General features: G+C 35.5%; 1 long non-coding RNA gene across 2 annotated transcripts in view; it reads right to left on the bottom strand.

The window, feature by feature from the left end:
• LOC107451711 (uncharacterized) overlaps window positions 1–20,841 on the bottom strand; it is a 43,182-nt gene extending 22,341 nt beyond the window's left edge. The window contains exons 1-2 of one of the 2 annotated variants that reach the window (XR_011637459.1): window positions 20,486–20,841; window positions 20,251–20,397 (exon numbers count right to left, since the gene is read on the bottom strand). This is a non-coding gene — a long non-coding RNA (uncharacterized lncRNA). The remainder of the gene's footprint in view (window positions 1–20,250; window positions 20,398–20,485) is intronic. The other variant, XR_011637460.1, reaches the window with a different exon arrangement.
• Between the last annotated feature and the right edge of the window lie 702 nt (window positions 20,842–21,543).

The raw sequence follows: 21,543 nt of genomic DNA, 5'->3' as shown, positions 1-21,543 counted from the left end.
ATGTATGAAACGGAAGAAGGATGACATGAAAAGGAGTTTGTGTATGTTGCAAGTGAGTTAAGTTGCATTAAGACAAACAACAAAACTAATAAGATAATGACAAAAAAAAATTCTTTTTTAAAAACCGTCACATTTGTATCTGATTGTTCAGAAACACAAAACTGGAGACAGTGTTGATATCCTTCGCAGGCTTTGTCACTCTGACCAGCATAAAAACATCAACTAAGTCCCAAAAGTAAGAATTCATCCTAAAGTGACAAGTCTCAGTGACATTTAAATTGGTTCAAAAGTATTCAGACAAAATTTGCAGGGGATAAGGGAAAAAAAATGTTGGTTCTTGTGTGTAAACAAAACAAGCTTATTTAGTAAAGCATGAGCAATTAGTTAATTTAGGGTAAAGGTCCACTTATTACGCAGAAAACAAAACGAAGCACATTATCATGATAAATACAAGCATCACAACCTAACAAACAAATAAACATTTTCTTGGTCTAAAATTTGTCCATAGCTGAATTAAAATTTTGAAATGATATAATTAAACATAAATCTAGGGGTGAAAATCATAAATATTCGCTGTTAACAGTGATGAAGAAAAAAATTCTATGTCATTTTGTTTACATAAAAAGCACAAGTTCATTAGCATTAATTTTTCATATATTAAATTCATATACTGTTTGTCCACATCATATACAAACAAATTATGGGGTTATCGGGGGGGAAAATCATTTTCATATCGTATGCATAAAATCACATTCTGGGATCTCCTTCCCTGCCAGGAGTAAATAATCCACAAAATTCAATCAAATTGTCCACAAAATTCAATTTATATTTCATCCAAAATCATATCACATCTTAAAACAGACATGATCCTTTTCCAGAAACTATTATCCCAGAACATAATAACTCAAAATTTCCAGGAACTAGTATCCCAATACACATCAACTCATAAAATCATACACATGCCATCCATACAAAAATGACCAGGATGAACCAGGGGCATGATTTAAAATCTCCCATACTCGGTCACATGTATTAGGGCTGGCACTCGTACCTTTGTACATCCTTCACTTTTTTAAGTGAATCACATATCTTTATCCCGAACCTCTCGGAAAACAAAAAATGAAAGTAACCAATGAACCAATGAAACCAATGAAAAGTAACAAAAAGAAATATATAGTTGGTTAAATATGAAATAAGGTAATGCAATTCACATTATCCCTTTTGTTTACATTGAAACAACAAAAAGAAATTTTAATCAATAACACCGAAACAATGATTGTAAGTCATTACAAACACATGTTGACAAGAGTCAACAGCAACCAAATAGATTTTTTTTTAAGTATATATATCGGTTAATTTACTTAAGTTAAATTAAAGGAAAAAATAAAAGAATACACTGTTAAAAAATTGATGTCGCAGAACACTGACACCAATGTATAAACTTGTGCAAGAAAATATATTTTTCATCACAAGTAAGATACTCACATATGCGTTTGCGTTTACCTTTGAACGGGGTTTTTACTTTAGCAGTGTCCCAGCAAGTAGATATAATATCAATGTATTGACTAGTTTCTTAACAGTTGAGTAAATTGTTCTTCGAACCAAGTACTCGCAGCGCAATAGCAGTATTAGCACTGAAAATTTTCAATGCGAATTTTGCATTCTGGTGTTCAAGGTTGGATGGCCGCGAAGCTTTTCTTGTCAAACCATATCCATATTTTAATAGATTGTTTGATTCTAACTCGTATAGATTACGAATAGTGTACCTTTTCTGTTTGTACCTTAGCAGTGAACAATTTTGTACCTTTTAATATCAGAATCAAGGAGATGAGAACAAGCAAAGCTCAGTCTTGGAGGGCAACAGAAAAGGGACATAACTCTACGATTAATAGCGTTATTACCAGTTGTTACGGCAAAAGTTCTGTAATCAATATGCTCTAGACCAACAATAACTCTATTTATCAAAGCATGCAAATTTTCTGCAGTTATACTAACGACAGGTAAAGTATGTGCAACAAGTTTAAATGAACGAAGTTTATTTTGACTCGTAAAGGTAAGAGCACTAGTTGCTAGACCTTTACTATCCTATGACATACCTACTATATTCCCACATTTGTAATCAAGGTAGGGTTGAATGTGGATTTCATCAAGCATCAGAGAAACATATCGTTGCTCTTCTTGTAGAGATGAAATCATTTGTTTTGCATACATTAAAAACATAGAATCACATTGCTCATATTGTGGTGTCGTGTGCAACTTTGCATTAATTTTGCGTAAAGTACCAGACTAACGCAAGAATTTGTCCGCTTGGGAGGGGAGAATGTAAGATAACAAGCAAGAGAATATTAGAGTATTAAAAGAATACCTAATCCTCTCAGGCTTACACATTAAAAAATTTAACTGTTCTAAAATGAAATCTTGGGAAACCTTATGTTTATACTCAACAATATCCCTCAAAAAAGATTCAACAATTTCCGAATAATAAGTAATTGGATCTTACGAATAAATTTACTGCTTTCCGAGACATTCTAATTTATCAAAAATGTCATTTACTTGCAAGGTACAACTGTAAGCAAACATTTTTATTACTCTCAGACCACCTATGTCCATATTGAGACACATTACAAGATAACAATTGGCATTTTATAAAATGATAAGTACTGGGAGTTACTAGAGTCTGTATCACACTCAAAATACCTTTTATATCCAATGCAGTACACTTTCTTTGGTTTTCGAGTTTTCTTTTCAAAAGATAAAGTTTGCTCGAAAGCCTTTTAATTTTTCTTGTTTTGGGAGTTATCACCCTCTGATCAGCAGGCCTCTTTGGGGTCTAGCACATCACTGAGAGGTAGAAGAAGCTGACTCATTGTGATTATGAGCAAGATCCTAAAAATAATGTGAAAAGAAATTAGTTAGTCTAAAAAAAAGATAATACTGTAACTGTACATTCATAGAACAGTGATAATACTATAATTTATTTAGAAAAATATTACATTTCCTCCGTTGCTTCTACTTCCTTCATGTTTACAATAGGCGAAGATGCCAACTTGCTTATTTCTAAATGATTTACCTCCAAAACCCACCCGTTCCCTCTATCGATAAACTAATTATGAAATAATTTTCGCGAAGGACAATTAATTTGCTCTCTCAAACTATGACAATTTAGTGATATAATATTACAGCTGCGGAACAAGGACGTAGCTAATTCACACTCCTAATTATGTCCTTTCCTTGAAAGCAACGCCTTTTGACATAAGTACCATTTTATGGCTGAGCGAATGTTTAATCTAAAAGTTTCTGTAAGCTTTAATTCTACGTCCTGTAAGAAAAGAAGTAAATCATGGGTCTTACTACGGCGGAGTAGACGACTTCAAACAGTTCCTTCAAGGATCGATCCAGACTGCCTTTTCCTGTTCGGGGGATCCCTTGCTGGGTTACTAGTTTTAATTCTCTAATAAATTCTGAATGGATTCCTTTATAGTTTTTCATTCAATAGGTAGATGGATAACATTCTTTAATAATGTATCATTCCTTTTATAAAGGGGAGAAAAACATCTAAAGTATAAACTTAGTACGCTTGCGGTGTGCTGGTCTAACACATCTGCATCAGATGGCATAGTTCCTACGACTTCATCTGGTATGCGGTCTCGTTCATCATTTCCTGACTGCTATCCTCATCGATGCTTGACAACAATCTTATTCGTTTTCTGCCATATCATCTCATAGGCGAATAATCACTGGTGGAGGATCTCCTTTTTTCCCCTGTAGATTCTTATGTTGAACATATGGGGCAGGGATACTCTTGCCTAAGCCTTTCCAACACTTCCTAAAATGGGGAAACGATGCTGCAAATATAGATATAACAAATGAAAATAAAACATGAAAATGTAACAGATACGTCAATGCTACAGACTGTTACAATAACTTCTTTATATCCATCCAATTCAAGAATCTTCACCCTATAATCAATCAGATCAATGGACAAAGTTTTCCTGTCTTATAGTTTTCTCTTGCCACAGTAAAAGCCCAGATTGAGTGTGAAAAGTTCAAAGTCTTATCAGTAAAAAATATCAGAACAAATTGTACATTGTACCTTAAAAAATTAGTGTTACAATGTGTAACAATACCCAAATCCAAAAAATTGAAATAAACATTATCATCATGATTACGAAGCAAGATTAATTCCTCAGGGTATATATCCTTTAATAAAATAGTATAATCTTGAAAATTAAAGATAATTGAGTCATCAATATATCTAAAAACAAATTAATACTAAGAGTTTAATTTCTTTCATAATAATGCAAAAATAAGTTAGCTAAGAGAGATGAATAATTAGATCCTTGTGGTATTCCATCAATTTGAAGAAAAATATCCTTTCCATTGTAAAGATAATTATTATAAAGACAGAAATTGATCACAATTTCCCAATAATCAAAATAGCAACAAAGGAAAGAATATCTTTAAAATCATAGTATTAATTCAAAAGGAATTCTTTTAGTTTAGAAAGGGGAATGTTATTGAAAAGATCCTGGAGGAAATGCAATAGAATTAATTTTATTATGTTTAATGAAATCTAAAATCGGTTGATTATTAGTGATAATCCAAGAGAAACCTTCTTTAGAAATATGGTAAATAATTTTATTTAAGTAGTTAGAGAAAATGGTGCCAGGTTTAGTTAGATAAGTATTAAATCCACATGTGATAGTTCTAAATTTTACATGAATTTTATGAAATTTAGGACTGATAATTAAGTAAGGAAATTGTATATTGCTAATTTTAGTTTTTAATCTCATATAAAAAGCTAAAAGATTTTTAATGGCAATATTATTATTGAAATTACTAAGCTTAAAATGTTTACTATTTTTTAATACCTTTTCAGTATCAGAATCAAGGTGGGTTTTTTTTTTGTCGTGTCTATGACATAGCCGAATCAAATGTTTCCATGAGTCTTGATTACTGCTTCTGCGATTTGCTTGATGTTACCGTCATAAAGACAGCAAGACTCCTATTTTTCTCAGATTGGCACTCATTGCTGGACACACAAAGATATGGCATGGTGTCAGTTGTGTATCTGGGCAGTTTTCACAATTCCTATATTCTTTCCTGCCCTCTCTGTGGTGATTGGTTCTCAGCCTGGCCATAGTTTTTGTTGTGGATCTCAAAAGCGGTGGTAATACATATGTNTGGAAGCACAAAGATGTGGCATGGTGTCAGTTGTGTATCTGGGCAGTTTTCACAGTTCCTATATTCTTTCCTCCCCTCTCTGTGGTGATTGGTTCTCAGCCTGGCCATAGTTTTTGTTGTGGATCTCAAAAGCGGTCGTAATACATATGTTGCCCATTTTTTTTTTTTTTTTTTTTTTTTATTGATCCAGTTATTACGAAGGCACTTAACCTCATGTACTGATTCAATTGCATAAAAAAGAGGGCTTGGATTATCAAAAGGGTGAGGATAAACATAACTCAGTTTTGGAGGATTGCAGAAAAGCAACATAGTTCTACGATTAATAGCGTTATTATCAGTCGTTACAGCAAAAATTCTGTAACCAATATGCTCTAGACCAATAATAACTCTATTAATCAAAGCATGCAAATTTTCTGCAGTTATACTAACGACAGGTAAAGTATGTGCAACATACTTTACCTTATCTTTTACAGGTAAAGTCGTTAGCAACATACTTTACCTGTCCTAGGTAAGTATGTGCAACATACTTACCTAGACCTTCACATACTTACCTAGACCTTTACTATCCTATGACATACCTACTATATTCCCACATTTGTCTTTAGCGAAAAAATATCACAGAATTCACATAAGATATGATCCGTTAAACTTTTACCGAGAATCGGTTGCATGTAATATGTTCTGCATTTTTAATTGTTAAGTCAGTCGCCAAAAATAAAATTGAAAAAGGAGAAATGCGAAATTTAACATAACTTGAATAAAATTTTAACAACTAAATTGAAAACATCCATGGTAAATCACACGTAAAAACTAAAGAATAGACGTAAAGCAAATCACAAAAAGAGAAAAGAAAGTTTTACTATGGTATATCACATCTCCTGATCCATCGTATATGTATCTCCAGAGAATGAACTTCTCTACTTGAACCAAGTACACGATATAGACTAATTGTAGCTGTGCGGAATCCAATTCTTAGAGTGGCTTACCTTGTCGAGAGAGTACCTAGAAAGGTCCGTTGTATGGAGGAGTCAACGGAGGATCTTTAGCATAAGTTCTAAGATAGGGTGTTAAAAAATTTTCCAGAGCTAGTTTGCAAAGTTTATCGGCGTGTGTTGGTTGGTTCTATACATTTGAAAACAGGATTTTTTGATAAATGAGGCAGTTTTATTTCGCACAGCTTGGGTTACCTTTCACATCACCTTTTAATAAAACCATCATTATAATGAGAAAAATCAAAATGTGTAACAACGTTCTTTTTTTNTTTTTTTTTTTTTTTTAATGTGGAATTTCGAATGGCCTGCATTTATTTTCTATTGTCACTTTTTTCTAAGTACACTTCATTAAAAGGAAAAGCATTAACCCGACGCAGTGTTCATGAATTTGATGTTTTTATTGCGTATTGGCTTTTATAGGATTAAAAAAATATGATTTTGATTTAAAAAATACTAAAAATTTTATTAGGTCGGATTAATGGGCACTCATGGATAGTCCAGTTTCTTTAAGGAGATTAAAAGAAAAAAAGAGCTTATTTTCTTACCATCTGTTGTTTGTCTATACAACTTCAGAATAAGCCATCCATTCGCTTGATGATGATTCTACATTACCTTTCGAAGCTGATGACGCAATACCCGTAATTAAAAATTTTTAAATGCAGTTATTTGCGTTAGTCATGTTATTTGATCCTTGCATTTGTCTTAGAACTTAAAAGAATAATTCCACTTCATCGGATGTCATTTATCGAGTTAAGGCATACTGAAACCCTGACTCCAGCAAACGTTTTATACACTTCACGGTTGATTGAGTTGTGAATTTTAGAGCTTCGTATGTCTTCTTACTTAAATAAGAATTAGAATCTACAGCTTAAAATAAGTTTAGTTAGTCTTCTTCCAACCAAGTTACCCTTTCATCAACTGTGGAGAGAAAAAATGCATTGCATCTGGATTTCTTGATGTTATATAATGAGTATTACATTACATATACACTATTAAGATGAAAAAATTACAAAATGAAAAAGGCAAATTCTTTCGCTATGGATGTACTAATATTTGAATGTTCTAATTTATGATGTCCCGTCAATTGTTCTATTATTTGCTATGGAACGAAGGAAAAAAACATACCTGTGGATGAGCACCATCACCATATTACCTATCCGTAAATCCAACGTTTGCACAGAACTTCTGTATTAAGGCAAGTAGACAAAAAATCACACTTGAGTTACACTAAAAACATGGTCTTTATTTTTTTTTTTGTCGAGCATCAGAAGAACATTCCATTTTCTACAGGTATTTTTGGGAGCATTCCGTTAGTTGTTGATCACATTAGGCGAGTGGAACTGGAGACAGCCAAATTATTAGCCAAACCATCAGGATGCATGGGATTCGAGATTCCCATTTTTTTTTGAACTGAAAGTTCCCATTATTTTTAGAACCAAGGAAGAAAACAAAACAAGGCCATTTCGAAGGAAAAAATCACTGCTGAGCCGGACCGCCAAGAGCACCCATGGGGGGGTGTAAGAAACCATGAAAACATCTCCGTCTCTCAAGGAGAGGAGGGGGTAAAAATTAAAAAAATCCTGTTAAGGGTTCGAGTGTTTGTTTTGACAACTAAATTTCGAATGTGTCCGCTCCCAGAAAATGGGCGGTATTTAAAGAAATAGCTAGAAGTGGAAGTTAAACTTCCTAAAAAGCCAAAAAAATCGAGCTTAAGGAGCGAACTGAACTGAGTTAACTAACCCCTTAAATTTTAGCCGAATTAAATACAAACGGCGACCGTACCGTAACTAAAAACATGTGTTGACATGTGCAAGTAGCTTCCTGGGGAAAATGTCCTCATTGCGCTAACGCGTTAAGGGGCGAGAAGAAAAAAGATGACAATAAAAACTGTATCAAAAATTATAAATTAAGCCGAAAAATAAGTATTTTGATTAATAAAACGGGATATTTAGAAATTAGGCTGTGACTTAATGTCACAATGAGTGTTTTTTAAGTTTAGAACTGTGAACCGTTTATTGATCATCTCTAAATATTCTATTGTGTTAGTTAAGTTTAGGAATAGTGGCTGATTTAGTCTTAGCATATTGCTTCAGAAATTTTATTGCTATTGTGTCCAGACTAAATATTTTAACAGCTCTATAAACAATTATTTTTTCAAAGTTTGATGTATATGCATGTTTTATTGTTAAGTTTTTAACACATTTCTTGATTACATCACTCTTTTGCACATTATACAGCGTTCTAATGAAAATAGCATTAATTGGGCCATGAAAATGAAGGGGTCTGGTAAATAATCGATTTCTTGAGTTCTGTTAAGGATATGGCTAGGATCAAATGACAGAAATAGGTATCTTGCTGGGTCCAAAGGATGAACAATCATAGAAACAAGTTGTCCACCAGCAAGACTAGAAAAAGCCTTTACATTAATTTTGTGGTTTTCTGCGGATATCCTAATCACCCTGAAACCAATATCTTCAAGGCGTCGAAGAGCTTCTGTCATTTGGGTGGCTAGCTTTTCGCCTGTCAAACCTCTTTTAAAGAAGTAGGCAGTGGGAACCCTGAAACGAGTTGAAAGCCCAGTAAATATTAAACAAAGTAGCCGGCTTCTTCGCCATTCCAGTTCTGATATCTTTGTACTCTCAGCTGTTGTGAGTCCAACAAGTTCGCCTGCTTGCTTGTTGTAAGTTGCAGATGGTTTAATAATCATCTCATCTGCGAAAATGGAATCGAAAGCTGTTCCTCTCTCGTTAATTGGCTGGCTTTCATTATCCACAATGCATTTCTAAAACTGCATTGAGTTTCCTGTCAAAATCTTCAAAATTGTATGATCCGATGAGCACATCATCTTGATACGGGAAAACATCTTCAATTCAAGAAAGGCGAAGTTCATCTACAATGGAATCCATTAGTGCTTGAAATGTTGATGCCGCAGTTTTGAGTCCAAATACTAGGCACCAAATGACGTGACAAAAATTAAAACACCATGAACATTCTTCGGGAGCGAAATTTGTGTGTTAGCAGAAGGAAGGTCCATAAGGGTGTAGTTGGTGTCCTTGGCCAGTTTAGAGATTAACACTATGTAAACACTCTTTCGTGTTTTGGCGGAAACACACTTCGCCAGTATTTCATCGGATGCCAGTCGCTGGTATTATCTTCTGGACAACCGTTTCTGAGAGGACAGTTTTCATGTTAGCATGGCTACTTGGCTTCTCGACTTTCGCCAGTGCTCTTTGATAAAATCACCACGATGCTTCTCCAACAGGACACTTTTTGTGCATCGGTTTTTTTATTTGTAGACATACAATGAAACAGTGATGCTAATATAGCTGACTTCATCTTCGGGACATCAGGAGCGTTGTCTTTTATAGCATTACGATAATAATTTTGCAGTCTCTTTATTGTGTCATCTTTTAGAGCACCTTTCTTCTTTCACCAAGAGTGACCCCTTTGTTTTTCCACTCTTGCACTTTATTTCGCAACCTAGTTCCTAAACGTTTGGCTACGTGATTTATACACTCTTTCTTATTTATTGCAATTTCACCATAAATACGATTATCATTGAGATGCTGATAAGCTTTAGCGTCGCCATCACAAATCATTGTTATATATCTCATATTGTGCTTCAGTGACCGTGACCACAATATCAATGCTGCCATTCTGGTTCATGAGAGGTATGCCAAACATGAAACTCTGAACTGTTTACACCCAAATTACTTTTTGTTACAAAACAGTCATGACAGTATTTGCTTAAAATTTCATAATCCACTACAAGTCCAGTTGAATTGTCAATAACAAATCCGATGCCATATAAGGAGGAATGGTCCCGCTTCTGCCACGTCCCATCATAAGGTACACAGATGTCAATGGCATCTGGGGCAGAGCCAGAAACCTCATCAATGTAATGTTCTCTCACAATATCACGATGCATCTCTTACGATATCTTTAATGAAAGGATAGAGCATTAGGATTCAACTGAGAATTATGAGGTTGTTTAATTGGATTAGAGATTTCTCGATATGCATAGCAATTCGTTATGACGTTATGTTTACCACAATATAGACAGAAGAGATGTCTTGATGGGGTATTCGACCTATATGAATTTTGTGTAAGGTGGTCGAGAGATTGATCATAGTCCATAAGGAGTTTTTGTTTAAGATGGTGTGGTAAGATTTGAACAAATTGAAGGGATCTAAATCATTGTTGCCGTTCTTCAAACTTATTTGGCAAACGCGCATATAAATATACTTCTGTGCAATAGTATTCCATCATAGCACGTGAGACCGTTTTTGTGAATGTTCTATCCGCTGCACATAGTTGGTCGTACAGCACGTCACTAATGTCTCCGAGACCACACGCTGATGACTCAAAAGAGAGCTTATTGAACTCAAAAAATTGAGTTGATAGGTGCTTTGGTTTTAGCACCACAAGTGGTTTGATATTTTATACGTTTAGGATTGTGAACCATTTATTGATCATCTCTAAAAATTCTATTGTGTTAGTTGAGTTACGGTATAGTGGTTGTTTTATTCTTAGCATTTTCTGAAATTTTAATACAGCTATTGTGTCCAGACTAAATATTTTAACAGCTCTAGAAACAATCATTTTTTTAAAGTTTGATGGATATACGTGTTTTCGTGTTAAGTTTTTAACACATTTAATAACATTACTCTTTTGCACATTATACAGCATTCTAACGGTAATAGCATTAATTGGGCCTTGAAAATGTAGGGGTCTGAAAAACAATTAATTTCTCCAGTTCTGTTAAGGATATGGCAAGGATCAAATGACAGAAATAAGTATCTTGCTGCATTGAAAATGAAGCCTTTACATTCATTTTGTGGTTGTCTGCGGATATCCTAATCATCTTCAAGGCTTTGGAGAGATTCTGTCATTTGGGTGGCTAACTCTTCATCTGTCAAACCTCTTTTAAAGCAGTAGGCAATTAGAAGCCTGAAACGGGTTGAAAGCTCAGTTAATGTGAGACAAAGTAATGAATTAGCCAGCTTCTTCGCCATTCCCAGTTCTGCTATCTTTGAACTCTCAGTTGTTGCGAGTCCAACAAGTTCGTCTGCTTGCTTGTTGTAAGTTGCAAATGGTTTGATACTCGTCTCAGCTACGATAATGAAATCGAAAACGTTCCTCTCTCGTAAATTGGTTGGCTTCCATTATCAGGCTCTGCTTTATCACACTCTCTTTTTCCATAAAAGACTTCAGAAACTTTTCTGCATTCCTGTTGTAGCTGTTAGCGTTTTTTTTTCTTCTATAGTTTATCATTACGGATCTCGTTACGTCGCAACCTTTTTGACAAGTTAAGCCTACAGTCATCAGAGAGTTCAGTTCCACAGCTGGGCCTCTGCTGGTAGCATGCATGTGAATGAAAATTTTCACCATACTATTGCCATCTTCTACCAAAAATCTGAAGCATGTAATACTAAGGTCAATGAGCTTGTAAGTCCCATATATTTTAATCTTAATTTCATCCATTCATCAGAATCTTCGTCTCATTGTTTTCTTTTCCATATCTGTCATGAATTATATGGTGTAAATGTAATGCTGGTGAAACAGTATGAGATCTTCCATAGTTTTTATGCACTTAGTTGCAATCACAGAGCTAGGATCACCAGCAAAAGCAAGAGGTAATGGAATGGTTTTAACGTACATTAAGTCCTCACTAACATTTCTACATTTGAACAAAGCAATGTTCAAATCCTTTAAGGCCCCCCTATAAAAGTCTTTATTTTTCAATTCGCTAACTACATTCTTGCCAAACACTTCCGATGCTCGCTTTGGTTGCAACTTAGGCTGGATCTAGATCTGTAATTGCTCTGTCGGGGCAGCGTGCAGCCACTTCTTAGAGTAGTCCTCGACTGCATGTAAAAGGGCAGACATGTTTGCAACCAGAAGGTTCTTTTCCAGTCTTAGAAGAGCAGCAGGTAGTTAAAATCTGAATCGAAGAAAAGAAAAAAATTTTGAATTTTAACAAATTTCAAACTTGAAATTTTTTATGTAAACAACAAACAAAACAAGTAAATGTTTTTGCTTGGGGCGTGGATACCAGTTAGTGCATTTGAGTTGATCCCTTTATTATTTTTATGCAGATCATGAGATGTTTTGAAAACTCATTTTCTTATCCAGTTTTCGAGGAAAATTTTCAAATAATGCTTGCGTCATTTGAGCTTTTTTGTTTGAAGCGTAAACGGTAGGAAAACTCTTAATATTTTTGAAACACCGTGGTTTCTCTGCTCTACCGATCACAAGAGGCGTTAACTTTTGACTTCCATCGGCCTTTGCACAGAGCAAAACAGTCTAGTTCATGTTTGAAAGCTTTTTTCCATGGCAATTTTCACCTTTAATTGTCAATGTCTTGTTTAGCGATAGGTTGAAAAACAATCTCGTCGGTATTAAATATGTCACTTGAATTATAGCGCTTTAATAAATTTGGCAGTTTCTTATTTCCACTGTTGCACAGTTGTAATATCCACACTATCGGATTCGCCACAGATAGGTTTGAAGCATAAATTGTTCCTTTTTTTTAATCGATCGATCCAGCCCTGGAGTTTGAGCCTTTCAGCGATTTCAAGCACCTTTTCTCTCAAGACTTTTCTTTAATTCGATATCTATTTATTTGCTGTTCTATTCTTTTACTTCTTATAAACTATAACTTATGTTTTTATTTTTAGGTTTCATTATTTTACCAGAGTGAAACTGCTTGCCTAACAGCCTGACAGAGGACTTGAATATATGCATTCTGCTTCATTCAGCTTTGCAATGAATGGGGTTTTACTTAAACCCTCTTAGAGCTTTTATCCATGTTTATAGAAAAAACTCGCAGCAATGAGTATGAAATATTGGAATACTTATTTTCTATTCCAGAATTTCTTGTAACAAAAAAAGGGAGAAAATAGAACTTTTATCTTTGTATCTCTATTATTTCATATAATATTAAATAGTTCTTATGCTAAATAATATTTATCACCATTGTGTGCTGACTGCTTTAGAAACTATATCTTTCCTGATAAGAAAATAATTCCTATGAGAACTTTACAAATTTGGTAGTTTTTTTTTTTTTTAAAGTGAGATCTTTTTTATTTAAACTAAATACATAATTTGTAATTTTTTCTCCTATCGTATATCTAATAAAATGCGTTAATGATGCTTATTATAACTTAATGTCAATGCATTAAAAATACTTAAACTTATCGGTGAATAAATCATATCCGTTATTTTGTTGCGAATTCGACACCCTCGTGAATTTAAACACAAGTATCTAAATAAATGAAATAATTTGGTATCTGATAATCGAGTGTAGAAAAGATGGAACATTTTCAGCAAGACAAAACTGGACTGTTTAGAAAATTGCAAAACCAAATTTTGAAAGTGTAAAGAAACCAGTGTTCCATCCCACTCCTGGCCAGGTAGTCAAGCATGGCTGCGAAGCTAATGGTTGTGAGTTTATATCCTGCTCTAGGGCATGGATGTTTATCTGTGCTGATGTGGCCCACCCTATGAGCGGGTATTTGTGGCGTTGATAATGTTGCTCGCCTCCGTGAGTTAGGTTTACAGGCGCTTACATTAAAGGTCGAAAAGCAAGAAGCTCAGTGCCTATCGGTAAAAAATATTAATTGCATTGTTAACTTCTCTTTCCTCAGGGGGTTTATCTTCGGGGGTATCCCAGTGAATCGTTTATTTTCTAATATTTACTGTCACTGAAGTTCGAAACAATTCATTCTTTAGAGCTTGTATTTTGATATTGTGGTTTTTTGTTTCTGAACCCTTTTTCAGTATTGGTCTGGTCACGGGCTTCCGGAGTGCAATACTTGCACGAAGGGTGACTAGCGGACAGTATAGGGATCGGGTAAAGTACGGCGGAAGTGATCAGGCGAGGCAAATAGTCCCAGTAGTTCACTCAGAAAAGCTGAAGTCATGTATCTGTCATCCTTCATTATCAGTCCACCATCTAGCTCAGGGTCAGCCTCACGACCTAAAGCGAGCCAAGGGAGTACTAGTGGGGCTTCAGTTCTAAGCAGCCTCTTCCCCATATGGGCAAATGGTACGGTAGGAAAAGCACTGGAAAAATTACCGTCGACGAGGGTATCAATCATCACCCACATTCCATTCACCTCACATCCGATCGCCGTCACACATACACACTTGATAGTCATATGACTACCAAGAACCTCGTCACACGACACACTCGAAACGTGTCCTTGGTCCACAGGCCCCACGGTTCATCACATGAACCTCGATCAAAGTTAATGTTGCCTCTCGAAAAAGGAACAAGAACCACTGCACTTAAGCAGAGTGGAAGGTACCTTCAGGCGGACACCTTTTGGACGACCGAGCTAAGCTCGTGAGTGGTCGGGTCATTAGTCCGCCAGCGGAACAAAAAGCCAGTCAGTACACATCCAACCCCACTCGTCACTTATGTAGATGGTGCGGACAGTAGCTAGAAAAGAGGGTGTCCGTTTAGTCGTCGGCGTCTACCCAAGTGCTCTTGCACTCACCTAGGAGTCGCAGGATATCAAGGTTCCCGAGAATAGCCATCATTGCTAGTAGGGACTTGAACAAGTAGCGGCGCGACAAACCCCGGTGTCATCGAGCCCTTGATCGTAGGGTAGGCGCCTTGACAGCCAAGGATGAAACCGTGAACGGTGACGCCTTCTGTCAGTTCTTTCTCAAGCGTGAGGGCTTCAACAAAAGGCTGCTACGTCGATGCTTTGTCCACGTACGCGTCCGGTCATTCGTCTCTTACCGGATTGTAACGTCGATGGCGATCGCCCTCCTGTCATCAAGCAGTATTAGGTCCGGTCTCAACAAACGACCGTTTGAAAGCCGGACCGGGTATTCCTTCCGGACTCGCCAGCCGTATTCTTAACTGATACGGGAAAGTGTGTTCACTACTCTATTGTGCCTGCGGATACGCATACGCTGGAGGGCGGGACATGCTGCAAGAAGGTGATGTAGGGTCTCATGACGGTACCTGTTAACTTCCGCTGGTCGGCTCTCAGTCACGTGTTGACTTTCCAGCCCTCGGGACGTCGAAGCTAGCCTTCGAGCTCCTACAGTGGATCACCCCTTTACCCTGAACGGGGAGCTGTGTCCATCGATCGATCTCTTTCCGCCTCTAGTTGCCGACACTGGCTCCCTCCGGGCAACGTCCCGCAAGGAGGCACTGACGACTCATGGTTCCGCGGGCTGATCAGACGCTAAGAGCTTTGCTCCAGTGCGGGCGTTGGCACGCGCACAGATCATCCTGAAGGAGGGGATGGACAACCCGCCATCTTTCTGAGCAGCATAGTGTAACCCGTTGCACGTCGAGCTAGGGAGCTTCAGCCATCCTTATGTAGTTGTAAGTACAACAGAAATTAAATTCAATATATTGCAAGAAGATTTAATTTATTTTATTTTTAATATTTATTTCGTGATAGTTTTGCACGAAATCTTAGTATTTAAAGCGATCTCATTATAGTTTTGTAATTTATCAATCGCACTATCTCTCAACTTTCCTCGCCCACTCAGCCCCTTCTTTACTTTTTTTAATTTTCTCAGTCGAGACCCTACCCTCTTCTGGACATGGCCAATACATTCAAATTTTTTAACAGTATTCAAACCATTAATGTCCTTTACTTTGTTAAATCCACTGGAGTCACCGTCCCCATAATATTCCGTGTAGCGAAGCTCAAAAATTCTGTAAGCACTGACAGACTCCATGCTACCTGCTGATCCCTCGTGATTGCGACATAGATGATTTTTCCTGTCTTTTTTTCCACTTCTGCCACATGATCGACAAAGCTGACACATGACTTCCATGTCCAAAATTTTTCCTGTGTCAATTGATATGCAACTGATGCAGCCGTTCAGAGATGAATAGCCGCGTTTCTGCCAGGTTCCATCACCCTTACAAGATACCTTCATGGATGAAGTCTGCAGAACACAAGCAAAAACTACTCAAGGAGAAGAATATAAAGAAGTCTCTGTACACGTTCATCTTTAGACACATCATATGTTATTCAATTTTCATTTCCTCTTACAAAAGAAAGCACAACGGGAAACAAAACGTACTTCTACTTCCGACGTAGAGACGGGGATATAGACACTCACTAAGGATCCATTTTTTTTTATTTCACGGCTTATCGTCACTAAGACTACACTAAGAGAGAGTTCCAAATTCTTAAAAAAAAAAAATTTTGCAGAAGGCTCTGCGAGAGAGGAGGTTTTGCAGAACGGATAACGATTTAGTTCATACTCGAGACTCAAAGTTGAAAGCTGCATCACCGGCACATAGCCGTACACCCTTTTTTTAAGAAAGGCAAAAAAAAAAGAAAGGTATCATCTTTACAAGATGGCACCGACGAAGACGCCAACGAAAAAAAAAAGGGAGGATGTTCAATTAAGAACAACTACGTAATTTCCTCACTGTTGTCGAGCAAGGACCCCAGAGAACTGGTCACAGCGTCCCCTTCCGAGCGGTACCAGTTGCCAAGCAGGAGAGAGAAAAGACTGTCATTGGATGGGGGATTACCACACAATTACGTCAACTCCAATCAGTGCATATTAGTACTCCCACACATACCAAATAATGTGCCAAAGAGAAGAAGTCCCCAAAAAAAGGCGTGAACACCCCAAAAACTCTAGGAAAATCTAAAAAAAAACGGCTGGAACCAGAATCACCACGTGCAAAATTGAAGGTTACGTGAAAGTGATGGGAAAAGAAGTTAAGTGATGACGTAAATTTAGTAAGTGAGGGAAAAGAATGTCGTTCTTGAGAAGAGCAGTGGGGTCAGACGTCCTTGAATTGCAAAAGGTGAAAAAAAGAAAGACACAAAAAAATTTGTTGCTAACGTAAAAGTGAAAGAAACATTTCCAATTCTCTTCACAGAAAAAATAGGGGTAAAATTGAAAAGAGAAATAAAATAGGAAAAGTACAAATACTATCTACTATGAAAGATTAAATTAAATTTAAATTACTGACATAAAAAAATCGTCAATCACCCCAACTGACCCACAGAATTTTGTGACCAGTCGCAAAATTTTAAACAGCCTTGGCACATGACTGAAAAACATTATTAAAAATTATCAAGCAGCAAGTCAAAGAAAGTAAAAAGGGATAAGGCTCCCACCCATCTCCACTCAGGTGTTACATACATCTATGACATACAAAACAGTTTTGGAGTACAATGGTTGTCACCACACAGCTCCTGGTGATGGTTCACTACTGGACACCGGATAACATCTCAGTCAGTACTGATGATGGCAAGCACTTGATTTGACGCAAGTTGTCATTTGAAGGATTCAGCAAACCATCTCATGGCATCTGAAAGTACAAGCATCGGACAGGTTATGCTCGACAAGAAAAGGTACACCATCGGTGCTTCTGGGTGAGTAACTCAACGAATGTTGCCCGGGTTTGGTCACGCACACACCAGATGTCAAGAAAAAACATTTGAAAAGGAGACAATCCTTGACACATAAATATATAATAAGGAAAAAAACAAATACAACAACAATGGGTAGCACGTATAAAGACCTAGACTAATATAAACCTTGAGGGGCTGGTTGTCTGCTGTGTTCATATAAATTTAGCGACAATCAGCTCAGTCGGGTATCCGTCATTTGGACAGCCAGAGTGATACATTTGAAAGAAAGAAAAAATAACTCAATAAGTATATATGTCATTGAATTAGACACAGAGACAAAATTAGGAACCAGTGTTTTGGACACTGAGTACAAGAGTATGAATACAAGAGTATCCTCCAGTCAGAATAAGAGAAAGAAAATGTACATGCATACCAAGGGAAAGCTTATAAATTATAAAATTATGTATCAAAATCATAACTACTTTCTACTCCTTCACGTAATTGACTACTACTGTATAGCCAGGCGCTCTAAAAGTTAGCATACGTTATTTCTAATTACCATTTAAATAGTATTTTCTACTTTTTTTAAATAAATGTTTATATATAATATTTTTTGAAAGGTATCTTTTAGCCAAAAAGTGTTAAAACAAGACGGTAAGATTACAATAGAAATACGGTAAATAAAAGCAATCTTTATTCTATAAAGTACTAATACAATAGCGTGTCTCAAAATGGAATCTCCTAGAAAAAGTTTTCTGGAGAAAAGATGTTCAAAATATAAAAATTAAAATTTTTCTTTGAGCTTTAAACTTGTAAAAAAAGTTTTTAAAATTGTTATGCAATAAATTTCATAACACTTCTTGACGGAAAGTGCAATTCAATTTCCTTTAATCGATGCAATAAGCTTTTTATTTACTGTACTAACGCGATGCTGGCTTCTTTATTTATTAAAACTAGATCAGGTCTGAAATCCTGATGCAAGATGAGCAAGACTTGATTGGATTACCTAAAACAGTCTTGGGGCTTATTTTCATATACTTTTTTTACTTCTTTCTAATCGAAATGTACAAAAATAAAAATTTTAGTATTTATTGATCTCTCGATTTACATATAAAGAATCTCAATAATATGTTTCATCTGACTCATAACATTTTGTTGATGGCTAATCTCGGTTGCAAGAAAAAGAAATCCTATCGATTTTGGGGAGCGTGGGTTTCAAATCTTGGGATTCCGCCGTCTGAGAGTGATAAGTTTCCAATTAAGATTTAGAATTTGATACTTCATACTTACTGTTAGGTGAAACAAACGGATCGGATAGGGTGCCAATTCTTATTAAAATAGCTCAGCACAAGTTTTGGGCAAGATGATAATAGCTTCTCGCATACATCATGATATAGAGTTTCCTTTCTCGCAGACGGCATTTTCACCGAGAACTGTCTCGCATTCGTAACTTCCTCTTGAGTCAATTTCGTTTCATCACATGCTACCTACAAGTATATATATATTATCTGCAAGTATATGCATATAATGCTTCGATTCATAAATCCTGCTCTCAATTAAAAGATTATCGGAAAACAGAATTAGGCTTCTAAAAATCATACCAAAAGACCGAAGCCTAATGAAAACTTATGAACTATTGAGTTCAAGTAAATTTTATTGGCTAAGATCTGTAATCAAATGTGTAGGTTTCAAATTTGTTGACTTGCGTTCAAAATGTCTTTCTTAGTACGTATGGAAATGTTCTATTACATTGGCGTTTAAATTAGTATACCTCGTTATTTATTCTCCAATAAGGTTTAGATTGAAACATAAATTTCATTACGGCTTAGATAAATTTCTGAGATCAAATAAATGCAACAACAACTTCTCTATGCAGCCCTATAGCTTGTCTACACTGGGCCCTAAAAACTTCCTATGGAAATATTAAGCAACTTTTTAAGTCCTGATATTAAGAAAAAAAAATGCAACAAAACTTCTAAATTATAGTTTTAAAAAAATACTTCACCAGTTAAAAATTTAATAAGGTTTTTTGACAAATTTGTCAAAAATGTTCACACTACCCTATTACTTTTTTCGATACCACACGGCTGATAGTTAACTGTGCGAATACTGTCGAATTTTCTGGTCCATGTATAAAATATTGTTAAGAAAATATTTCACGGGAGTCGCGAGTGATAACAAGCAAGGACTGCAGAACCCTATCACAAGAAAGATGTTTATGCAATTGCCTAGTATATATTATGTAAATTCAGTCAGAGGAATGATACGAATGCAAAAGAGAAAAATCCTTTTTAATTATCTTTTCAATTATCTAAATTTTTTACCTCAACGCTTATTTTTTTTTTCCATGTTTAAAATATGGCATGGTACACCTCTCTTTCAAATGTCCGGAGTGAGTGTAATGGACAAATGGCTAGCGAAGCGTGATCAAATTTCTCCTTAAACACTCCCCTTTCTTTATTCAAAGCAGTTTGTAGTCACTAAATTAAAAAAAGTAGTCAAAAACTGCTCTAGTAATGGTGTAATAAATAGTGAAATAATGTAGTTTTTACACATACTTTGAACAGATTACCTTGAACGAAAGTCATAATAAGAAGTTATACAAGACATTTATGTAGATAATACTTTTAAATGCGTGAAACATATCAGATATACTAAGGAGGAGAAACATAACTTATATATCATATCGACAAAACTGTTAGAATATATTGAAATACCTTTTTTTTGAAACTTTTTCAGGAGATGGAAATCTAAAAATCTTATCCTTATTGTGCTCAAAAAGCGTTGGTCCATTTGCTTTTAATCCATCTTTGAAATGGCACTGGCATATCACATGATTTTTCGAAATTTGAATATCATCTCTCCTATAAAGCAAATTATAATTCTTTACTATTATGCAATTAAAGAGACAAAAAAAAATTTTGAAGCTATATTAAGTTGTAATTAATTTACCTTACATTCCTAATCCATATTTTTTGCACCTTTGGATCAGCAGGTGTTCGAAAAAAACGACAGGTGTCTCTCTGGTTATAATGTTTACAACCAGAGGCAATACACATAACCATTTTCAATCCTTTAAATAAATTACAAACATATGTTACAATTAACAAAAATTTAAAATCCATAATTATAAGTAATGTTTAACAAATTTACACATATACATAATATCATCTAAATTAAATTTATTAGGCTTTATTAAAAATTCTACATATACAAAGAAGATTGCAATTTTGTTTTTTAATCAAAAAGTCTATGTTCTATTACATCATAAACATTTAAATTGTTAGACACATTTAATGGAATGGATAAGAAAATTCATATCATTAAAAATAACCTACCTATACTGCAGGAAAAAGCCATCTTCTACCAAAAATATGTAGCAAGTTAATCTCAGGCCAATCAGCTTGTAAGTCCCATCAAAAAATATCTCAGGGTACATATCATTTCCTTGTCTTGGATGAAAAGTCCTTCCAGAACGCGATTCTTTTTAGAATATCTACTGAACATTTGTGAGTTGTTTCTAAAATATTCACAATTTCAAACTGTTTCTTATCTGGAGTTTTATATTTTGCAGCCATATTTGATAAGTCTTTCAGTAGAACTATCTTATCTGTTTTACTCATGAGGTCTGCCCGAAGAGGCTTCTTATTTACCTGCACTTTTAGCTCGTGTGCAGCGTAGCTTAAAATGTGTTCTGGTAAACGTCTTTCGGAGGGGATGCAATTTGTATATTTTTTCACTTATTAATATGATTATGATTAAAATTTGTTTTTTTCACCTCTAATTACTCTCCATCTTTGGTTAACAAAAGATCAATGTGTGATAGGCAACCGATCTTCTTAGTCCTAAAGAAATTCTTTTAAATGAGGCGACGAAGAAACAGAATAATTTAATTAAGCAATAAAATATCAATAATGATTTTTATGATACCTTATTTAGTAGTGTACGGTAGAACTGATAAAGATTCAGAAATTTTAACAAAATTGTAGCCACTAAGAGTTGACCATTAG

The sequence above is a fragment of the Parasteatoda tepidariorum genome, chromosome 8 (genome assembly GCF_043381705.1).
Source record: "Parasteatoda tepidariorum isolate YZ-2023 chromosome 8, CAS_Ptep_4.0, whole genome shotgun sequence".
Taxonomy (NCBI): domain Eukaryota; kingdom Metazoa; phylum Arthropoda; class Arachnida; order Araneae; family Theridiidae; genus Parasteatoda; species Parasteatoda tepidariorum.
This window is presented reverse-complemented; position numbering and strand designations above follow the sequence as displayed.